This window comes from Oryx dammah, unplaced genomic scaffold, assembly GCF_014754425.2.
Source record: "Oryx dammah isolate SB20612 unplaced genomic scaffold, SCBI_Odam_1.1 HiC_scaffold_22, whole genome shotgun sequence".
Lineage (NCBI taxonomy): Eukaryota > Metazoa > Chordata > Mammalia > Artiodactyla > Bovidae > Oryx > Oryx dammah.
The window spans coordinates 39,201,808-39,221,288 of record NW_024070206.1 but is presented as its reverse complement, the minus strand read 5'-3'; the positions used below and the strand labels follow the sequence as shown (position 1 = coordinate 39,221,288).

The window sequence follows — 19,481 nt, the reverse complement described above, 5'->3', positions numbered from 1 at the left end:
AATAGAAAGAAATCTTGGTAACTCTTGAGATAATAGAATGAGCAGACATAAAGCAACTATGCTTACCATGTTCAAAGAAATAAAATTAAAGCTTGACAATGTCAGCAGGGACATCACAGCAACACAGAAATATTCATCAGCCCCCTTTCCTGTCAATGCCATCTGGTCATGTATGTCTAAAATTCTTACATATAAGAACTTTTACAAATGCTGTATTCTTTTGGGGTTTGCTTTAGCACACCGAAGACAGAAACAAAGCCCCACTCTAATGTAATTTTATTTGTATGTATAATTCAGTCAGAAATATATTAAAATAAAAGGGAAGTTTATTTGTGTCTTGGTGTGTTTGGTGAGTACACATATGCATCATCTCACAAGTTTCTTGAAGACACCTATAATTCCTGCCAAGCTCCCTCCTCTGGTCAACAGATCAGGACACAGCTAGGCAAAGGAGGACAGGCATCCCACGTCACCAGGGAAAATGTACAAAGGTACCATCCACACGTGGAGAAGTGAAAGTTACCTACAGCTTTTACAATCTAATGGGTTAATTATAAATATTAGGGAATGCTAACTGTGACTAACAAAATTGTTGTAAAATTAAGTGACTTGGTTAGTATCATGTTCATTTTTCACTTCAGAAAAGTAACTCAGTATACTATCTATTCTTATCAAAGTTGAGTGATAGATTGTCATTCATTGTTCGTACCTAGTTCAGCCAACTTAGTTCATTAGAATCTGGTTGATGTGACTGAACAAAACCTGGTCAGTTACACAGAACAACTGTTCAGCCTCACCCTCTGTAATAAGCACGTCAGCACATTTATTTTCCCCATATAAAGTAGAATTTCCAATTCATGCCATGTACTCTGTGACTATTATGGCCAGTATTTATTCAGAAGGAATGCTGTGCAAGTTTGGAAAAGCTGTCTCTAAGAGAGCCGAGAGGTCACTGGACAAAACAAGAAACAAAACCTATACATGGTCAAAACATGAAGAGGACTAAAGTTTGTCATTCTTTCTTTTAAAGAAAAAAGTTTTGAAATCCCAAGCACACAGCTAGGCAACATCAAACCAGACAGCTCAGTCCCTGCTCCTCTTAAGCTCCATGGAATCAGAACTCTTCTATTCACTTGGCAAATATCAGCTTTTTTGGAGGAGAAGAACCTGCTTGGAATTAATGAGATGACACCCCAAAATAACTTCTATTAATAAATTGTTCTCTTCAATGTAAAACTAACCATTTTTCTCATAAAAAAGTATTTTCTAAAGACTCCTTATGCACTTTCTACCATTTTTCCCCTTTCTTTTCCTCTTATTTTCTTTTAGCATCTTTTAAATTAAAAAATGCCATAGTGCCAAGCAGGGGAAATAACTCCATCTGACAAGAATACAGTCAATTCAATGGCGTTGCAGAGTCACACTTACTGCTGTGACATGTAAGTACTGACGGTGTAATTTAAGAAATGCAGGGTGTTTCAGGAGTTAACAGAGGAAAAAGTAAAAGTGAAGTCAAACTGAAGTTATAGACATGCAAGGTCAATTTCAAAACTAAGCTGAAATACTTTGTTTCTTTCTACTTCACAAAACGGTAAACGCCAAGTATCTCAAGAAAGCTAAGAAAGTTAAAACAGGGGAGAATCTCCCTGATCATTTCTTCATTCACACAAATAAAAAGAAAGCGGCAACATTAACCTTCCCAGAGAAGCGATCGCGCCTACAACCAGTCTTTGCACTTACCCTAGAGTATGTACACCATGATTTCTTTAAGAATCCTGTTAATTCCAGGACATCCAGGACATATATGAATTCTTAACACATTCACGGAAAGAACCAACCTTAACGAAATGGTTAATTACAACAGGACTCTGAAATCCTAGGGAGAGACACGAGGGTAGAATCCAGCCTCCAGATCCTAGTGTATACTGTGTCTATCTTTAACTGGAAAATGACTTGGTTTCACATTCCACTGAAGTCCCACTGGCAGATGCCTTTGGTAAGCTCACCAATGGCAGGCTGTCAAACGCCCTCCCTCCACCCCGCCTCCGCCCCCTCCGCCCCGCTCCAGGCTCTGACCGAGCTTCCGCTGTTACGTCTAATGCTGATTTACTCAGCTGTCTTTATACCTGTCTCCGCGTGGGTAAAAGGAGATGCTTTCATTGATGGCTATTACGGAAACGCTTGGAAACTGAAGATCAGCCCCAAGGACTCGCTGTGCTTTTCTCCCAGCCACCCCCTTCCCCTCCCTCCTGCCAGAAACCATCTGACTTCCAAACTTGGCTGTCTGAAAAAGAATGTTCTCTGATTGGCATTCCTGGAAGCAGAAGGCAAGGCAGCTAGAGTTGTGTTCTGTTACTCAGAGTGAAAAACTTCCCAGGTAGGCAGAATACGAAGTTAGGTTTTCTGACTTTTTTTTTTTCTTTCCCTGAACTTTGAGGAGACACCAAGGAAATATCTGGGAGCGTGACAAATAGTTTTGTTGTTGCACACATTTAAGCTTGGATATTCACCTATAATTTTACCCCAAATGGCTATGGATGCAGTAAAAACGTGAGATGGCGCGTCTTTTGTTAAAAGCTGAATTTTCTTATTAGTAAATGCGTTGGAACTTGTTACAGGAAGAAATGGTCATGCTGCCTCTAATATTCTGAATGGCAACTATGAGGTCTGTGGATTTTCTGTGAGAAAAAAACCTTGCTCATAGGAAACATGAAAACAAACAAACAAACAAACAAAAAACTGCTTTCAACTGTCCTATATTTTGTATTGCAGACAGCAGAAGAGGGTGCAAGAAATGTTTCTATAGCCACGTCAAGTCTTCTTGTCCAAAACTGTCTTGTAAACTTTGATGAGGACTGGGGAAAAAAAAAAATTGTGTGTGTGTGTGTGCGTGTGTGGCCATGTACAATACAACCCCACACCCCACAGTCACACACACATGTCTGAACAAAGAAAAACTGAGTGAATGGAAACGAAGGGAAAAACACATTTTCTCACACAGGAACTGACAAGAATTAATATTGTGGAGTTCCCTTCAAATCATGACTCCTAAAATTGTGTTTCATATTTATTTTGTGGTCACTGGGGTCAAAAGATCTGCTGTGCTGAAAACATGTTACCTCACCCTGTTCACAACAGCGAGTGTATTACATGCCATGTTATGGACCAGAGCAACTTCTTGAAAGGCCTGATAGAGGATTTATGTTAATAATTGCAGCAATCAGACAAACCACAACCCCCGGCGTCTTGGGGTTTCCAGATCTCATCTGGCTGTTACTGCCAACTCTAGGCAACTGTCAGCTGGCTGGGCTCAGGGTGGTGGTGTGGCTGCAGCTGCTCCCTGCAACTTGTATATACGTCTCGAAAATACCCAACGGCAGGATGCTGACTCCAAAGAGAAAGCTTTCTCTTTGTTTGTGGTTGGTTTTAAATGTTCTGTTCTAGGTGATCTTGTAACACATCTCAAGAAGCCCATTTTAGGGAACTGTGAGTGAATACCTGATGAACTGGCATCATATTACTATTTCTTTGATATTCTCATGCCCCATCTAGGTTGGCATGCTACCAACCTGCTCACTCCTTATTCCTTCCATTACTAGATGTCCTTTAGGAAAAAAGATTAAAAGAAGGAGGGTGGGGAGGAAGAAACTTTCCTTACACTTATTTCCAAGCTGATTAACTAAGAGACATTTCAGGCTCTGTGTATTGTTGATAGGTAAGGGCATCTGAATGACTTCAGAAATAAATAGAAATAACCAGTCACCCAGAGAGCACACATCCCTGTCTTTGTGATTCTTCTTCCCTCTATCAAAACGCTCCTCCCCAAGGCTAATGGATGGTGGCTAAATACATATGAACTAAGAAGAGTGGCCAGAGCTGGCGGCAGGCCATCTGGGTCACATCGGCCACACTGTTCACTCACGCTGTACCTTCCAGTGAACACTAGCACCACTGAAACTCAATAAACGTTTGTTGAAGCAAGCAAATAATTGCTGGTGTAAAAGTGTATATTTTAACCTAAGGAAAATAGTTATAGGTAGGCTCACACTTTAGATAAGTATGTTTGCATTTAATTTGATGACTAGCAGGGAAATTATATCTCTTTTCTAGCCGTTAACCAAAAGATTATATGGAAGGTATACCAGGCACTGAGTACCTTTACTGAGGGCTTGTTTGGTGGCTTGGATGGTAAAGAATCTGCCTGCTGTGCAGGAGACCCAGGTTCAATCCCTGGGTTGAGAAGGTCCCCTGGAGAAGGAAATGACTACCCACTCCAGTATTCTTGTCTGCAGAATTCCATAGACAGGGGAGCCTGGTGAGCTATAGTCCATGGAGTCAGAGTCAGGACTAAGCAACTAACACTTTAACTTTTCACTTTTACTGAAGCAAAAAAAAAAAAAGATTATTATACATTTGGATCTGTGTGAGTAAATGACTCTAAATATCAACATGGCAAATTCTTCTAAGTTTATTTCTACTGATCTTGCTGGCTTCTAAAGAGAAATAAAAGAAAATAAAATTTTAAGGATTTCTAATATTTCATATTAACTAGTAAACTATAACAATTTTCTTTATTGAATTCTTCCTGACCATTCCTTAGGGTACAACATGCATCAGCCAAATATCTCCTTAGGTTCCAACTTTATCTCTTTTTATATTTTCATCTGTTTCAATGACAGAAGTTTCAGAACGTTTGCAACAGTAGTAGTAGCCTGAGTCCAAACCCAAGGTTGAATGAACACACAGGAATTTTTTTTTTTCTTCTTTTTTCCCCCCTTAACCTTCACAAGGCAGTTGATAAGATTTATAATGGTTAGAACTCAGTCTTTATCATGAGTAAATGTTATTTTTCTCTTTCATAAGTACCAACAAGAGAGTTAGGATTTGATCAGAAAAATAGCTTCCAGGGATTTCTTCCAAAGAAAACTCGGCATGTAACAAGCAAATCAAATACCCTTGATTTATCATGAATAAGCAGTTAATCTGCTCCATTCTCCAGAAATAGACTGTCTTAGCTCAGTTCTGTGTATGGCAAAGGCTGGTAGCAGTCTCTTTGCACAGTGAACAAGGTGTTTAGACTTAGGTCTTAGCTGATCTCTGAAGCATCTGTGTGTGAAAAATCTGGACAATGAAAAGCAAATGGTCCCTTTGCTTTTTCCTCTCTAGCATCCTTAAGACACTAGGCTTAAGCTGACAAAGACTGTATTCTCATGATGATAGTTTTGTGGATGATTTTGTCTTTTATATATTATTATTTTGAAAAAAAAAATACACACTATTTGGTATAGACCAAATATTTGTGTCCCCCAAAATTTGTATGTTGAAACCTAACCTCTCATGTGGTAGTACAGTATTAGGGGCCTTTGGGAGGTGCTTAGGTCACAAGGGTGGAATCCTCATGAATGGGATTAGTGCCCTTATAAATGAGATTCCAGAGAGCTTCTTCATCCCTTCCACCAGAGACAACACAGCAAAAAGATGGCCTTCAGTGAGCCAGGAGGCAGGCCCTCATCAAACACCAAATCTGTTTGATTTTGGACTTCCAGCCTTCATACTATGAAAAATAAATTTCCATTGTTTATTTCAGTTGTTTATAAGCCACTCAATCCATGGTGTATTGTTACAGTGGCCTGAATGGATTAAGACAGTCTTTATGCAAAAGTAAGTTTGTCTGTGACAACTTGGAAGGGCAGGATGGGGGATGGGTGGGAGGGAGGCTCAAGAAGGAGGAAACACATATATACTTATAGCAAGTTCATGTTGTTGAACAGCAGAAACCAACACACTGTAAAACAGTTATCCTCCAATTAAAATAAATTTTAAAAAGATGAGTTTATTTTTTGTGAGGGAGGGGATAAATCATGTTTTTTTTCCCCCTGCAGAAAAAAATAATAAACCCAAGTAGTAGTTGTTGAAAAGTCGTTAAAATAGACACTGCCCAAGAAAAAAAGTAGAAAAACTATACAGATAGGGGCTCTAACAACAGATATGGAAGGGTTTCAAAGCAGCAGCTTGCTCTGTATAATCTTATTAAATGTCAATCAACTTCAAAATTGGATGTCATGGGCATTCATTTTTGAATGCTTATGGTATGAAAATAGCCCTAATTATGGAAAGCACCATATGTATAAATTTACTAATTACAATATCATATTTGGTGGAGAAAAACTGGAGACAATGATTGTTTGATGACAACAGAAAGACATGGGTTAATGCTTAGGTTAAAAATTATAGCATCTAAACATACACGCACCAGCATATACCAACTATATTAGAACATCTGTGGGCCCGGGAAAGAAAGATAAAGACCAGAAGGAATCCTATCAAAATGATTTATGGGTACACACACACACACACACACACACACACAATATTCAAATAAAAATAACTGCAGTCCTTTCTCATTCTCCATCTCCTCTTTGTCTTTGGAGAGGCATCTCTAAGTTTAGTCCCCTACATACGAACTTTCAAGTTATGAACTTTCAAAGATGTGAACCTATGTTTGCACATCCAATCAGGTAAGTTAGTTTACATGCCTTGTGTACATGTCACGTGTACAGGTCACGTGCAGCTTGCCCTCCATTTCCTAATGCTTATGATCCTTCAGCTCTGCCATCTTTCACCTCCTCTCCCCCCTCCACAGTAACTCTTCTTGCCTTTTTCACTGATGCCAGCCCCTATATGCCAGCTGTTGTACTATACTTTTCAAAGTGCTGTACTGTTAAGATTAAAAATGTTTTCTTTATTTTCATTTTTTTAAATGTATTATCTCTGTGAAAAGTATTATAAAACTATGATAGTACAGGACTACATAGCCAGTTGTGTTAGTTGGGTACCTAGGCTAACTTTGTCTCACTTATGAATGAATTGGACTTATAATTGTCCTTCTGAAATGAAACTCATTTGTACAAAGGGAACTTACTATATTTCTCTTCTCAGGATCTCTTGTGTGGCCAGTGGGTTGGGAATTTTGGGTTGGGGGGTGTGAGGGAATTGGAGAGGCTCTCCAATGTGGAAAAAGACACAAATGAAGAAGCTTAAAGGGGCTTATGTTCATATGAAGAAAGGGCATGGAGACAAATACTCCAGAAAAAGAGTGATCTTAAAGGAACCAGAGAACAGGGAAGGGAGGGGCAGGGAGAGCATCTGGCACACCAGAGAAACAGGGACCAGACTGCTCACCAGACTGGGGAATAGCACGTTTGGATGTGGTAGTCTTTGAAGACAGCAGATCTAAAGGGGAGATTAGGATATCTGATCCTAGGATATCTGGCTGTGTGTTTTGTGATTTCTTCTTGTTCTTTTAAAATTTTTTTTTTCATTTTGCGTGTCATTTTCTTTTTTAAAACTTTTTAATTTTGTATTGGGGTATAACTGATTAACAATGTTGTGATAGTTTCAGGTAAACAGTGAAGGGACCCAACCATACATATACATGTATCCACTCTCCCTCAAACTACCCTCCCAGCCAGGCTGCCACATAACATTGAGCAGAATTCCAAGTGCTATACAGTAGGTCCTTGTTGGTTATCCAAACTCCCAACAAACAATAGTCCAGGACCTGATGGCTTCAAAGGCGAATTCTATTAAACATTTGGGGAAGAGTTAATATCTATCCTCTGAAACCATTCAAAAAAGTTGCAGAGGAAGGAAAACTTCCAAACTCATTCTGTGAGGCCATCATCACCCTGATAACAAAACCAGGCAAAGATAACACACAAAAAAAGAAAACTACAGGTCAATATCACTGATAAATGTAGGTACAAAAATCCTCAACTAAATACTAGCAATCTATACCCAATAATACATTAAAAAGATTATACACCATGATTAAGTGGAATTCACCCTAGGGATGCAAGGATTTTTCAGTATCCACAAATCAATCAATATGATATGCCACATCAACAAACTGAAGAACAAAAATCAATATGATCATTTCAATGGTGCAGAAAAAGCTTTTGACAAAATTCAGTACCCATTTATGATAAAAACTCTCCAGAAAGTGGGCATAGAGGGACTGTATCTCAACATAATAAAGTCCTTATAGGACAAATATACAGGTAACATCATACTCAATGGTGAAAAGCTGAAAGCATTTCCTCTAAGATCTGGAACAAGATAAGGATGTCCACTCTCACCACTATTAAACATGGTTTTGGAAGTCCAGGCTACAGCAATTAGAGAAGAAAAAGAAGTAAGGGAAATCCAGACTGGAAAAGAAGAATTTAAACTGTCATTGTTTGCAGATGACATGATGCTGTACATACAAGATCATAAAGATGCTACCAGAAAACTACTAGAATGCATAAATGAATTTGGTAAAGTTGAAGCTACAAAATTAATACACAGAAATCCGTTACATTTCTATGCACCAACAACAAAAGATCAGAAAGAGAAATTCAAGAAACAATTCCATTGCCACTGCATCCAAAAGAATAAAATACCTAGGAATAAACATACTTAAGGAAACAAAAGACCTGTACTCAGAAAATTATAAGATGCTGATGAAAAAAATCAAAAAAGACACAAACAGATGGAAAGATATATCATGTTCACAGATTGGATAAATCAATATTGTCAAAATGACTGTACAACCCAAGGCAATGTAAAGATGCAATGCAGTCTCTATCAAATTAAAACTGGCATTTTTCACAGAACTAGAACAAAAAAATATAAAAATTTGTATGGAGACACAAAAGACCCAGAATAGCCAAAGCAATCTTGAGAAAGAAAAACAGAGCTGGAGGAATCATGCTCTCTGACTTCACACTGTACTACAAGGCTACAATCATCAAACCATCATGGTACAGGCACAAATACAGAAATATAGATCAATGGAAAAGGACAGAACAGAAATAAACTCATTCACCTATGGTCAATTAATATATGACAGAGGAGGCAAGACTACACAATATTGGAAAGACAGTTTCTTCAACAAATGGTGCTAGGAAAACTGGACAGCTATATGTAAAAAAGTGAAATTAGATCATTCTTTAATACTATACACAAAATTAAGCAATAAGCTCAAAATGGATTAAAGACCTAAATATAAGACCAAACACTATAAAACCCCTACAGGAAAACAGGCATAATACTCTCTGACATAAACTACAGCAATATCTTTTTCAAGCAATATCTTTCATTTCCAAGAATAATGGAAATGAAAACAAAAATAAACACATGGGACCTACTTAAACTCAAAAGTTTTTGTACAGCAAAGGAAATAAAACAAAAAGACAACCCACAGACTAGGAGAAAGTACTTGCAAATGATGAGACTGACAAGGGATTAGTCTCCAAAATTTACAAATAGTTCGTGACACTTAACAGCATCAGGACAAATAAACCAATAAACAAATAGGCAGAAAACCTAAACAGAGATTCCTCCAAAGAATACATACTGATGGCCAAGAGACACATGAAAAGATGTTCAATATTGCTAATTATTAGAGCAATGCAAATCAAAATCACAATGAGATATCAGCTGACACCAGCAAGAATGGCTATCATCAAAAAATCCACAAATAGTAAATGCTGGAGAGGGTGTGGAGAGAAGGGAACCCTCCTATACTGTTGGTGGGAATGTAAATTGGTACAGCCACTATGGAGAACAGTATGGAGGTTCCTTAAAAAACAAAACAGAGCTACCATATGACACTGTAATCCCACTCCTGGGCATATATTCGGAGAAACACAAGATCCAAAAGGAAACATGCACCCCAGTGTTCACTGCAGCGCTGTTTACAATAGCCAAGACATGGAAGCAATGTGCATCAACAGAGGTAAGGATAAAGAAGATATGGTACATGTATACAATGGGATATTATTCAGCCACTTAAAAGAATGAAATAATGACGTCTGCAGCAACATGGAGGGACCCAGAGTGTCAGGCTGAGTGAAGTAAATCAGACAGAGAAGGAAAATTATCGTATGACATCCCTTATATGAGGAATCTAAAAAGAAATGATGCACATGAACTTACTTACAAAACAGAAACAGACTCACAGACCTAGAGAACTGAACTTACGGTTGCCAGGGGAAAGGGATAGTTAGGGAGTTTGAGATGGACATGGACACACCACTGTGTTTAAAATGTGACTTCTTATGGAACATTTTATTTTTCAAGATCTGGTAGTGTCATATTTGTGTGTCTTTCAGATATTGACAGGAATCTTGATGCTACAGATAAATTTACTTACATGAAAGTTTTTGAAAAGTTGTGGTAATTGTTTTGTGGTTCTGCCGTGGTTGCTAAAATTGATTTTCTTTAATATGGGTCAGAAATCATCTTCACCCTTGTCTAAATAAATATCTTGAACATTTTTCTCTACTTGCATTTCTTGTATCTCTCTTAGTTCTGATAAAAAATAGCTATTACAGCCTTTTAGGCTGTGCACTACGTGTAAAGTGACCAACCATCCCAGTGTGAATAGGACTAAATGAGGAAATTACCAGGCAAATCAGGATTTGTTGGTCATCCTGTGTGGGTAACCTGGAATTTTTTTATGTTATGTGTATGCTTTTAACAAAGATTAGTCTTTTTAGAGGTGTTTGGCCCAAGTAGAATGGTAATCAGAAAAATATAGATTTTTTTTTTTTTTTGCATTTCTCTCTGCTAGCCATGCAACCTGGGACAGATCAAATTTCAACAGCCACTATTTCCTCATCTCTACAATGTGAACAATTATACAAATTTCCAAGAGTGTTGTCAACATAAAATGAGACATAAGAATGTATTAAATACATTAAATGAATATGTATATTTATATTATATTTATATAAACTTTATAAAAATTATATGTAGTTATTTTTCAAAAAAGTTCTTAATTATTTTAGATTGAGAAATAACGGAAGCTTACAAAAGAGGTACAACACTTTAAGTTGCGTGCAAGTGGTGGGAGAGGAAGAGAAATAGACACTGGTTGATGAGGGAGTAACTTTCTCAGGAGTATCTATTTCAGCATTTGATCTTCCCCAAATCAAATTTACTAAGTATCTTCTAATTATTTTTTTTGGTTTGGAGAAGCTATATAGGCCAGAAAAGAATCAATACTCCAGATTTACAAAAGAAACATTTATCTTCATTTTAAAAAGTAGAGATTCTACTTGTACCTTTCCCTTTAAGATGGGGTAGGGATATTTTTCGGAGAAGGCAATGGCACCCCACTCCAGTACTCTTGCCTGGAGAATTCCATGGATGGAGCAGCCTGGTAGGCTGCAGTCCATGGGGTTGCAAACAACTGGACATGACCAAGTGACTTCACTTTCACTTCTCACTTTCATGCATTGGAGAAGGAAATGGCAACCCGCTCCAGTGTTCTTGCCTGGAGAATCCCAGGGATGGGGGAGCCTGGTGGGCTGCCGTCTATGGGGTTGCACAGAGTCGGACATGACTGAAGCAACTTAGCAGCAGCAGGGGTATTTTTTCCTTTGTGGGACTGAAAACAACCCTAGTTAGAGCACAATCATAAATATGTCATTATCACTAGGCAAAACTAGAATATCCAACCTCATCCTAGGGACAGATAGATATACCTTATTATACTACTATTTGAGCTCTGGCAGCATAAGCATACCTGATGCCTTTCAAGAAGTGAGGGTGCCATCTGGTTTGGGAGCAAAATGAAAACGTAATTAATGTCATCACTTCAAATCAGTGTATATTTTCATAATCACATGTACAATTCATATTGGTTCCACTCGAAGCTTCTAGAGATTTATCAAGAGTTGGGAATAGGACGATTCTATTATACATCACAAAAGATTATAGACAAGTTGCTCGGAGTCCAGTGATCATTATATTTGACTTTCAGTAAGTCCCCTGCATATGAAACTTCTAGTTCATACGCAGGGGATTTTCAAAGATGCAAATGTGTCCTGGTATGCCAGCTGTTGTACTGTACTTCTGTAATTTGCAAGGTGCTTAACTATAAAATTTAAAATTTTTTTTGTTTTTGTTTTTTGTGTGTTGTGTATTGTGAAGAGTTTTGTAAATCTATTACAGTATAGTACTATATCGCCCATTGTGTTAGTTGGGTACCTAGGCTAACTTTGTTGGACTTACAAACAAATTGGACTTGTGAATGCACTCTTGAAACACAACTCCTTCGTGCATAGGGGATTTAGAGCAGTTTTTCTCCAGATGAGAAGTGGCTCATCAGTGCTTTTCAAACGTTTTTGTTGGGTTGGGTTTTTTTCAGTAGGGAACCCTTTGTTTAAAGGAAATAGTTCACTGAAACTTAACAGTGACAACACACAGCTCCTTCAGCAGAAACTAAGGTGGGATCTGGGGTCCCACTCACCCTGCTATCTCTTCCAGAAACAGTTTCTGCTGCAGGCATCTTGGAAACACAGTTTAAAATCACTGAGTACTAGAGCATATTCATTTTATTTTAAAACTGTAACTTTAACACATTAAAAATGTATGCAGATATTTTCTAAAAATGATAGAATGACAGAGCTTAAATGTGCCATCCCAATTCCATTCCACCCCTTCTCACCCTTAAATCCCAGGGACAATCACCTTTAACTTGTAACTGTTAATTATGACAATTCCTTTATATTCCTAAATGATGCTCTTGTACATCTTTAAAAAACTTTTTTCAAATGTTGATATCATTCACCATCCTCCTATTACGGAAGATAAGGGTTTAGTTCTTATACACACTGCCTCCAGCATGTGTCATCTCAACCTCTCTCTCCCTCCTTCTCATTTACACATATACAAATCTTTCCTTAATTCTCTCCACTTTATTACACAACAATTTCAGTGATTGCATTGTTTTGGCTATGGAGGACATGGCAACCCACCCCAGTGTTCTTGCCTGGAGAATCCCATGGACAGAGGAGCCTGGCAGACTACAGTGGACAGGATTGCAAAGAGTCAGACACGACCAAAGCAGCTCAGCATGCACACACACACATACACTGTTCACATGTGAACTACATGGGAGCTAAGAGTACATTTCCCTTATTTTACACATTTTTATTTTTCCTGACATTGGTATTTGTGTCATATTTTTGTTTGCTTAATTTTCTACCTGCCCATCATTATTCTTTTTTTAGACTCTCCAATAGGCATGCAATATTTCTCTTAATACCAACAAATACATCAACTATTCTTTATGCATATTCTCTCCCTGCCCAACTTCACACCAGGGTTCTTTCTGTAACATTAGCTCCTGTACTGTCATGGTGGGACTGGCTTTTGCTTCTCTTGGGTGACTCTATTGCTAGATTCTTTGTTCTCTCCTTCTTGATGAACTGCCCCATGGTCGGGGGTCGGAGGAGCATAATTTCTAGCAGCTTCCAGAAAAAGATGCCCAGGTCAAATACAGTTTTGGAGAACTTGAATGCATGAAAATATCCTTATTATCTTCTTCTATTAATCATTAGCTTGACTACAGAATTCATTGTTTAGAAATCCTTTTTGTTCAGAAATTTCAAGGAATATCTTCATTGTCTTGTAGTTCCTGGTGCTGTTATTTAGAAGTCATTCTGTTCCCTCGTCCAAATATTGTTTCCTCTTTATCTCTGATGTTCTAATACCCCATGATCATATACTTGGTGTGGACCCCCCTCCATTCCACTATCCCCTCATTGACTGTGTTTGAAACTTAAGGCACTTTTATTCATCTCCTGCAATTCTGGGCAAATATTTTTATTTTACTTGTAAGCACTTTCTGAGCTCTGTTTTCTCTGTTCTTTCATTTTGAAATTTATTTTCATTGGATGTTGGACCCCCTTAGAAGGACCCCCTAAATTTACTATCTTTTCTCATGTATCCATCTTTCTACTACCTCATCTCTGGAATAATTGCTCATCTCTCTTCTGCTGAATATTCTATTCCCACTAACATATGCTTAATTTCTAAGGATTCTATTTAGCTCTAATTGTTTTTCATAACACCACGTTTTATTTCATGGACAATTTTTTTTTTTCTAACATCAGTGAGTACATACATTTCAGGCTTTTAAAAAAAGCTTTCACCTATTCCCTGCAATCCTTGTTTCCTTCAATTTGTTGTTTGTTTATTTTGGTCTCTTTTAGGTTAGAGATGTGCTGCCACAGCTGATATTCCTTTGCTATCCACCAAGCCATGTGTTACAGGCATCAGGACTTTACCATAAAGTGATCAGACCAAGCTGAGCCTTCACTGAAACATCCTCAAGGGTAACTAGATTTCCCACAACCCCCTGGGTACTCAGATAATCTAGAGAAGCCCCCTTCCAGTGTCCTATTTAGGAGGGATAAACTCAGTTGCCAGTGTCCTGGAAGCAAAGCTGGGTGAAAAATGGGACTTCCCTGGTAGTCCAGTGGCTAAAAGTCTGCCTTCCAATGCAGGGGACACAGGTTCGATCCCTGGTCAGGGAACTAAGATCTCACTTGCTGCAGGGCATCTAAGCCCGCGTGCCACAATGAAGATCCGCATGCAGCAAGTAGGACCCAGTGCAGCCAAATAAATAATAAAATAGTTCCCCCCCCCAAAAAAAAAGGCTTGAAATTGAGGCAAGTTTATCACTATTCAGCATGCAGATTTCCATTTAATCTACCAGATTAAATAGATTTCAGTGTCACACCTTGCCCCCACTGACTGCTGTTTCCAATACTGCTGTGTTTGTAGCCTCTCTAGTTAAGTCAGTCCAGAGAACAGTGCCTGCCCCTTCCCACCATGTCTCCTGCAAGATGAGGGATAGGGAGCTGCCAGGCTGCAGCGGTTGGAAGCGGCGATTCGGAACTCCAACAACTCCTTCGAAGACTTTCAACCAGGTTCTGTTTTTGGCCCCACTCATTAACTCCAGCTTCACTACCCTCGTATTTCTAGTTTTTGAGCCTTTCCAGGATTTGAGGAAGTTTCCATTTCTGTCTTATTGGCATCTCCTCCACAGGTACCTGGCTTTCCACATCTCTGCTCAGCTAAATCAGGTACCACTGAGCCATTCCCTTTCCACTTTCCAAATACTGTGTCAATAGCTCTCTGAAATTCTATGCTCTCCTGTTCTTTATTATTATTATTATTCTACGGAGAATTTTTTGCTTACTGTCATTTCGTTGGGAGGGAGAGAGTAGAATTAACTACATGTTCCATTCACCATATATACTGCAATTCTTTTCCTTCACTCTTCAGAGTTGCTTTAAAAAGGAAACAGATTTTCTCAACTCTTTCCAAAATGATTCCAATGATTTCAGCATTTGTGCATGTATGCAGGGAAGTAACATAGCATTTCATACTTCTCTACACTATATCCAGTGCTATAATGACAGCTAAATCCCAGCTAAGTATCCAGTTATCTATAACAGACACCGTGAAGAATAACTCTTAATTAAAATAAAGTTATCTTTTTATTCTGAAGTTGGTTGTAGTCCCTTACATTAAAACTTTCATTATATATCTGTAGAATTAAATGTTATAATTATAAATAATTCCTTCACATGTAAAAATTAGGCATCTTAGAAAGTGAAAATAGATTTCTTTGGTAACTGAAGTTCTGCATAAACTATCAATTAACTCAGTACCTCAAGTAAATTACTTTAAGTTTATCACAGCAGTTGTTCTGTGGTTGCCTCTGATTAGAAGGCAATGTAAACCTGATAGTGATTTGCCTTTCAAGTTGGCATAGCTATTACCATGTGGGCCAAGTTTGTACATTTCATTATTTGAGGCAAGCTTTGTCTTGATTCATTTAATACACTTCTTCTGCTCCTTATAATATGCCAACCTGGAGAGACTGGGTTAGCCACAAATTTCATTCAGGTTTTTCCATAACATCTTATGGAAAAATCCAAACAAACTTTGTGGCCAAACCAGTATTAGCTTCCAAGAAGATACTGTCCCCTATTTCTCTAAGAGTATTTCATCAATATTGAAACTTCCTTCTACTCTTGGAGGGAAAATGTATACATTCTGTTATTCCTATAGCTATAAAAGTTGGCCACGGGCAAAGAGTCAAAGGTCATACTTAGCGATTTTCCTTCCATATTGGCCCTCTCTCTAGGAACTTTTCCCAGCTGTTTCCAAAATACTGTTATTATCAGTTGGAGAAGGCAATGGCACCCCACTCCAGTACTCTTGCCTGGCAAATCCCACGGACGGAGGAGCCTGGTAGGCTGCAGTCCATGGGGTCGCTAGAAGTCAGACATGACTGAGTGACTTCACTTTCACTTTTCACTTTCATGCATTGGAGAAGGAAATGGCAACCCACTCCAGTGTTCTTGCCTGGAGAATCCCAGGGATGGGGGAGCCTGGTGGGCTGCCATCTCTGGGGTCACACAGAGTCGGGCATGACTGAAGCGACTTAGCAGCAGCAGTTATTATCAGTACCGCCCTCAGACCCCACCAAGCAAGGACGGAAGGCGTTGCCCTCAGCCTCACAACTCAGAGGGCCTTGCTGCTCTAGCTCTCCTTTGCTTGTGTTTCTCCCCACTGAACTGCAAATTAGAAAAAGAATCAGTAATTCTCTTTTCAGCATGTGCTGGGTGGTTGGGACTCTGCCCCAAAGGCCTTGAGACTGCTTACAGGTCTGTTTTCCCAAGAGGGACCTACTTCTGCTATGCACAACTTAAAGCCTTAGGGGTGGCTGGTGTGTGGGGAGGTGAGCGCAGTAGGTAGGAAGTAACAGGTGGCGCTAGTGGTAAAGAACCTGCCTGCCAATGCAGGAGACGTAAGAGAAGCGAGTTCAATTCCTTGGTCAGGAAGATTCCCTGGAAGAGGACATGGCAACCCTCTCCAGGAGTCTTGCCTGGAGAATCCCATGGACACAGGAGCCTGAGGCTACAGTCCAGGGGGTTGCAGAGTTGAAGTGAAGTGACTTAGCACTCATGCACACAACCCACCAAAGAACTGAAGACCAAAAGAAGTCTAGATAAATTAATATCCAAAATGAGATGAACCTTCCTTGGAGGGAAGAATACTACAGCTTCTATAACTCCTCGGGACAGGGTAAGAAGGAAGAACAGCCTCACCACATGGGAACAGGGAGCAAGGGGGATGGAAGGACAATCAGCCCAATTGTTAGCAAACTTTTAACAGTTGAAAATGGGCTGGTATCCTGGATGAGAATCCTGAGGCACCCCAACCACAGAGAGAATCTGTATCTGACAGTCCACTCTTTCCTGCAGGCTTTCACTGAGTGTTCCTGGTGGCTGAGACAGGCAAGGGCAGGGCAGGAGAGCAGACTAAGATCCTGTCAAGGTGCATGTGGTGTTCACTCTGCTCACTGCAGCAGCTCTCCAGTGGCTGGAGATCAGGGCAACATGGTGGGCAAAGATGTCTTTAAGCCTGACCAGTTTGGAGCTGGAGTGTAAAAGAGGGAGAGATTTCCTGTAGCCTAGAAATATTGCTTCCTTTGTGGCTCAGCTGGTAAAGAATCTGCCTGCAATGTGGGAGGCCTGGGTCTGATCCCTGGGTCGGGAAGATTCCCTGGAGAAGGGAAAGGCTACCCACTCTAGTGCTCTGGCCTGGAGAATTCCATGGACTGTATAATTCATGGGTTTGCAAAGAGTCAGACATAACTGAGCGTCTTTCACTCACTCAAAAATACTGGTTGTTAGTCTAGGTATGAAGACACCTCTGGGGCATTGCTCAGTCTAGCTAAAGGAAAGGCCCTATTTCTTACTTCAGTACATCTAAAGCCAAAGATGAACTGAATTTAAGGCTGTAGCAAAGCCCAGGTTCAGATCTAGCCCATATTAGATTGATTCAGCCCCCCGCAGACACCAGTCAATCCCAGTGCACACACATACACATATTAGCAGCCTAATTAATAGGTGTCAGCCCTTTACTGGCATATTATTTAGTACTATTCTTTTACACATGAAGGCTGATATATAATAAAAAAAAATACAGAACACACAAAGAATCAGAAAAATGTAACCCCCTAATGAAAATTAAAAAAATAAGCAATTGAAACAGACCCACAGATGACCCAAAATTCCCTGGTAGTCCAGTAGTTAGGGATTCCATGCTTTCACTGTATGGAGCATGGGTTTGATCCCTGGTTGAGGAACTAAGATCCCACAAACTGTGTGGTGTGGCCAAAAAAAGGAAATGAAAAAGAAAAAAAAAATGACCCAAATATGTTCAAAAGATATAATGGAAAAATGGGAGGTACACATTTAACATTTGGGGAATTTCAATAGAGGTATGCATATAATAAGAAAGAATCAAATGGAAATGATAAAAATTATAGTATTACAAATATAGGATCCATTCAGCAGACTGAATAATAGACTGAACACAGCAGAAGAAAAGATTAGTAAAATTTAAGACAAGTCAATAAAATCACCCAAATTGAAACAAAAAGAAAAATAGAACAGAAAATCTGTGATTGTAACACAATATTCAATGATTTGGCATATGTGCAATTGTACCTTCCAGAAGGATGTGAGAAAAAGAAATATTTGAAGATGATCATAGGTTTGTATTGTCAAAAACTGAAGGAATTCAATCTATGTACCAAAAAACCTAAGTGAAACCCTAGCAGGATAAATTTAAAGAAAAACAAAGATATCAACCAACCAACCAAATAACCAATAACAACAACATGCTCAGGAACTTTATAATTAAGCTGCTACAAAACAGATAGAAAGTAAATCTTATAAGCAGCCAGAGAAAAAAGACATCATATTCAGAGAATTGCTCTGAGAATAATGTCTGATTTTTCATCTAAAATAATGGATGCCATAAGACAAAGAAATAACTGCAAAGTCCTGAAGGAAAGCACCTGTCTACATAGACTTTTCTGTTCAGCAAAAGTATTATTTGCTATGAGGGTGAAAAAAAGACTGGCAAAAGTTGAGAGAATCTCAAAAAGACACATATACCACAATGTTCATTGCAGCACTATTTACAATACCCAAGACATGGAAGCAACCTAGCTGTCCACTGACAGATGAATGGATAAAGAATATGTGGTATGTATATACAACGGAATATTACTCAGCCATTAAAAGGAACGAAACTGAGTCAGTTGGAGTGATATGGATGAACCTGGAAACTATCACATGGAGTAAAGTCGAAGAAAAAAACAAATATCATATATTAATGCATATATATAGAATCTAGATGGTACTGATGAACTTATTTGCAGGATAGGAATAGAGGCGCAAACAGAGAGAATGGACTTGTGGACACACTGGGGAAAGAAGAGGGGAGCGAGTAGAGAGAGTATTGACATATGTACACAACCACGTGTAAAATAGCTAGCTAGCAGGAAGCTGCTGCTTAGCACAGGGAGCTCAGCTTGGTACCCTGTGATGACCTAGAGGAGTGGAATAGGGTAGTGGGAGGGAGGCTCAAGAGGGATTCTCACATTGCTGATTACATTGTACAGCAGAAACCAGCACAACACTCTAAAAAAAAAGAGTTGAGAGAATGTATTTATGAAAAAACATGCACTATAAGAAACAGGAAAGGACTTTTTTTACAAGGTGAAAGGAAATTATTCCTCAGGGAATCTTGGATCTACAAAAAGAAAAGCACTA

At 39.0% G+C, this 19,481-nt stretch overlaps 1 protein-coding gene across 26 annotated transcripts in view; it reads right to left on the bottom strand.

Annotated features, from left to right (window-relative positions):
• The window catches only part of DTNA (dystrobrevin alpha), a 443,139-nt gene that overhangs the window by 314,658 nt on the left and 109,000 nt on the right, over positions 1-19,481 (bottom strand). For 3 of the 26 annotated variants that reach the window (XM_040264830.1, XM_040264838.1, XM_040264832.1), the window contains exon 1: positions 1,741-1,964. The exons of 1 other annotated variant lie outside the window; for it this stretch is intronic. The gene's annotated coding sequence lies outside the window, so the exon portion shown is untranslated. Of the gene's footprint in view, positions 1-1,740; positions 1,977-2,126; positions 2,252-19,481 lie in introns of those variants that run through there. 22 more of the 26 variants (XM_040264837.1, XM_040264822.1, XM_040264836.1 and 19 more) reach the window with 17 other exon arrangements.